Genomic DNA, 4,587 nt, shown 5'->3' on the forward strand with positions numbered 1-4,587 from the left:
AGGTGAAAGCTATGATCCCCCTTATTGACGTCACTTTTCAAATCCACTTCCATCAGTGTAGACGAAGGGGAGGAGACGGGTTAAAGAAGCCAGGCTCGTAGGTGCCAGGCTCACCGGTTTGTGTCAAGAACTGCAACGCTGCTGGGTTTTCCACGCTCAACAATTTCCTGTGTGTATCGCAGTGGAGGCTCCTCAGAGGACCAAAATAAAAAATGGTGAAACATGGAGAATCATGTCGGAGCCTAAACCTATCAATGTTACATTGAGCTGGGTGAATGGAATATGAATGACAGTCATCCAATGTGCTGTAATAGAAATAAGGCCATGCTCATAACATAATAATCATCCTGCCTCATCTTTAAACGGCCCTGACTGCCACTGGTATCAAGAATAGTCCACCACCCAAAGGACATCCAGCCAAAGTTGACACGACCGTGGGAATCATTGGAGTCAACATGGGCCAGCATCCCTGCGGAGCGCTTTTCGACACCTTGTAGAGTCCATGTCACGGCAAGTTGAGGCTGTTCTGAGGGGTTGCAACTCAATATTCGGAAGGTGTTCCTAACGTTTGGTATACTCAGTGGACATTGCATAGCGCTTTGTTTTAGAGTCCGTTTTTGACCCAATGTTTTAATGAAGAGAATGTAATAGAATCTTAATAGTATAGTTTCTCCCGGGTTTCAGGTGGTGCGAGCAGACCGCTGAGTGATCAGGGTCGTTGCAGCAGTCTACAACGTTTTGCTGAATTGTTTGAAATAGTAACAGAGAAAACACAGGGGTTATTGTTGTTGTGTTATAGGACTGTGAAATAAAGTGTTAGCTTGTATTTCAAGTCTTGAATTGAACAAGAATGAAAAACAAGCAACGACTGAGGTGTGACTGATTGGCAGCTTTGTTGAAATACCTTCAGTGGTGGGTGGACAGACACCAACACAAATAGATACCCACTGTCACTTCTTCATTTGTTTTGGCTCGTTACACACACTGTGACTGGGATTCAATCCACTGCACGCTGTAGAGATGCACATTGCGTTTGACTTTAAAAGGGAATTTACACTTTATGACCTCTGCGTTTACACTGAATTTGATTTCCTAAAACATGGGAAAATTGCATTTGAAATGCACGTTGTCAACAGTGCAACCCTGCAATGTGCCTTCTATTGAATTCCTGCCACTCTAAGCTTATTTCATGGTCAGTGGTGTCTTTCACCCGCTGATTCAAGGGCAAGTAATGGGGATGACATTCATTTGACAGATGCGGTGGTAGGTGAAGTCACAGGGCACGTAGGACCAGGTCTGAGTGTTGCTCTCCAGGACCACAGGGCCCTCACCTTCAATCCCACCGGAGAGGTTGTTATCAGGCGCCGAGCTCGACTGGTTTCAGAACCTATAGGGAAAGGGAGGTAGGGGGAGAGAAAATATGACGGGCAGAATGGAATTGAAGTCACAGAGAGGGAGAGAGAGACAAGACAGGAACACTGTAAATGAGTAGAGGACAAACAGTGGAGATAAAAGACAGGACTGAGCAACTGAGATATTTTGAGTCAATGTTGTACGTGTCATGTTGAGATTGTTGAACGGGTTGCAAGACAGTACATACTCATTTGTGAGCTTTGTGTGGTCCACCCATCTCCAGTCCCCCTCTATCTCTCTGTCTGACAGGTCGATCCATAAGTAGTTATTAAACCCACCAACCCTACTGGCCTCCTTTTCCAGGGCTTCCTGTAAAACAAACACATGGTTATGATGATCATTTACGGGTACATGAAGCCACCACTCAGGACACTCTGTGAAATTCACCATTGTAAATAGAGAGCGAGAGAGAGAGGGAGAGAGAGAGAGAGGGAGAGAGAGGGAGAGAGAGAAAGAGAGAGGGAGAGAGAGAGAGAGAGAGAGAGAGAGAGAGAGGGAGAGAGAGAGAGAGAGATTTGGATATAATCCTACCTTTGTACTGTATGATAGATATAGTATTTACTATACCCAGCTGTGGGTTCATGTCCTGTGTCAAATGTGGAATGTCCCTAGATTTATGAAAATGTTGCTGCAATACGTTATGGAAATATTCCGAGAACTTGATAAAAGAGGAAGGGGAATGTAGACTGTGGGGAATGTTATTAGGGCCACAAATCACATGAACCGGACCATGTGACATCCTGGCCCTGTCCAAACCATCTGGGAACATACAGTATGCAGCATATGTGATGGGATACGTTTGAACAAGAAGCACGACTCATGATCACATGTGTCCTGTGTGAATCTAAGTGTGCGTTCTCTAATTCTCTCCTTCTCTCTCTCGGAGGACCTGAGCCCTAGGACCATGCCCCAGGATTACCTGACGTGATGACTCCTTGCTGTCCCCAGTCCACCTGGCCGTGCTGCTGCTCCAGTTTCAACTGTTCTGCCTTCTTATTATTCGAACATGCTGATCATTTATGAACATTTGAACATCTTGGCCATGTTCTGTTATAATCTCCACCCGGCACAGCCAGAAGAGGACTGGCCACCCCATATAGCCTGGTTCCTCTCTAGGTTTCTTCCTAGGTTTTGGCCTTTCTAGGGAGTTTTTCCTAGCCACCGTGCTTCTACACCTGCATTGCTTGCTGTTTGGGGTTTTAGGCTGGGTTTCTGTACAGCACTTTGAGATATCAGCTGATGTACAAAGGGCTATATAAATAAATTTGATTTGATTTGATCACATAATGAGCAGTTATTTAGGAGATCAGTGATTTGTCCATCAGTGTTTCTGTGCCGTCTGGTGGCAATGGAGTCATTCTCTAACATGTACATAGTGTTTGCTGGCTAGTGCTAACCTGTGGCAGAGCAGTTTTGTGCCAGGCTGGCATAGTCATCACATAGCCGGCTGTAGCGTCGCAGCTCAGAACTCTTCCTCCATCTCTTCCTCAGGGGTCTCCCAAGGTTGAGTGGCATTTGACAGGGGCTCTGTAGCTCCCTGATTGGTGCTGATGGATACCAAGAGGCCAATCAGCACAAGGAGGATGGCCTGACACATCAGAAGCCCTGCCCACTCCCCCCTCCACCCCGGGAACCTGGATTGATCAAAGAGAGCTCAGCAGAGTTGTGTTATACTGTATACATGTCAATCAGATGAGAGTTTAACCTGACTAGAATAGAGATGACAATTCATTCTCCAGTAACAGTTCTACGTACAGGATGTACTTTTAGAAGCCATAAAAATATGTGTGTGTGTGTGTGTGTGTGTGTGTGTGTGTGTGTGTGTGTGTGTGTGTGTGTGTGTGTGTGTGTGTGTGTGTGTGTGTGTGTGTTCTCCGTACAGGATGTATTTTTAGAGGCCATTTAAATTAACCTAAACATTGTAACAAAGTGACTTGCCCAAACTCGATACGCAAAAATACACACACACACACACACACACACACACACACACACACACACACACACACACACACACACACACACACACACACACACACACACACACACAAATCCACTTAGTTCGGTAGCATTTGTTTGTTCACTGAGACAATTGATCCAACTCTGCATGACCAGCTGGGCTTAATTCATCAGTGTAGCCTAGTGGTTAGAGTTTTGGACTAGTAACCGAAAGATTGCAAGATTGGATCCCCCGAGCGGACAAGGCACAAATCTGTCGTTCTGCCCCTGAACAAGGCAGTTAACCCACTGTTCCTAGGCTGTCATTGAAAATAAGAATTTCTTCTTACAGTTTTTTTCGATTGCTAAACGAGAGTGGGCACAACTGGAGTCACATGTGCAAAACTCTAACTACAGTCTGCACTACCAACAGTCACCTGAGCTAAACAGTTCACATCACCTGCAAAACTCATTCCAAGCAACACAACTCTTAACACATGGCTCAAAACACGCTCAGTGCAGCCAAACACTATGCACAACCCTCACTGAGATAACACACACTGTCACTCAGAACACACTGAGAGTAAAAACACTAGCATCAAACACCAATACAGAAAATACAAACTTTTCATCTTTACAGTTGGAACAATTTCAGTGACTTCATACAAAGTAATATTTTCTTCAAAGAAAAGAGTGACATTCTTTCACATGATTTATATTTTTTTAGAACATAACAATTCTTTAAGGTAAATGAAAATTAGCAGTTTGCTTCAATAGTCTGTAGTAATTTACGGAATTACAGTAATGAGAAAAAAAGGTAGAAACTAAAAGTACATACTGTAATTCGATCAAATAATTGAGCGGCTAATCCTGCCTCTCTCTAGCATCAGGCCACAGGTTTTCTTCAACATCACATCTAATGTTTTCTCTTGCCATGCACCTGGGGAAGAATCTTCTGGAGTGCCTTATCCATCCCTGGCAGTCCTCTGGACTCGTGTCCTCACATCCGGCACGCATGGCTTCCAAAAGAGACATTTGGTCATGTGGGTGGTGACCAAACACTTTCCACCTCCAGGCAGAGAAAAACTCCTCTATTGGGTTGAGGAAGGGTGAATATGCAGGCAGGTACAAAACCATAAATCTGTGATGTGCTGCAAACCAATCTGTGACAGCTGCAGAGTGTTGAAAAGCAACGTTATCGCAAACTATGACAAAACTTGGGGGTTTCTTACTGGC

At 44.6% G+C, this 4,587-nt stretch overlaps 1 long non-coding RNA gene across 1 annotated transcript; it reads right to left on the minus strand.

The window, feature by feature from the left end:
• Nucleotides 1-514: 514 nt before the first annotated feature.
• On the minus strand, nt 515-3,223 carry LOC121843504. The gene is made up of 3 exons (XR_006081598.1): nt 2,811-3,223; nt 1,601-1,722; nt 515-1,387 (listed from the first exon to the last, which is right to left on the minus strand). It is a non-coding gene; the product is annotated as an uncharacterized LOC121843504 (long non-coding RNA).
• Between the last annotated feature and the right edge of the window lie 1,364 nt (nt 3,224-4,587).

This window comes from Oncorhynchus tshawytscha, linkage group LG03 (assembly GCF_018296145.1).
Source record: "Oncorhynchus tshawytscha isolate Ot180627B linkage group LG03, Otsh_v2.0, whole genome shotgun sequence".
Classification (NCBI taxonomy): Eukaryota; Metazoa; Chordata; class Actinopteri; order Salmoniformes; family Salmonidae; genus Oncorhynchus; species Oncorhynchus tshawytscha.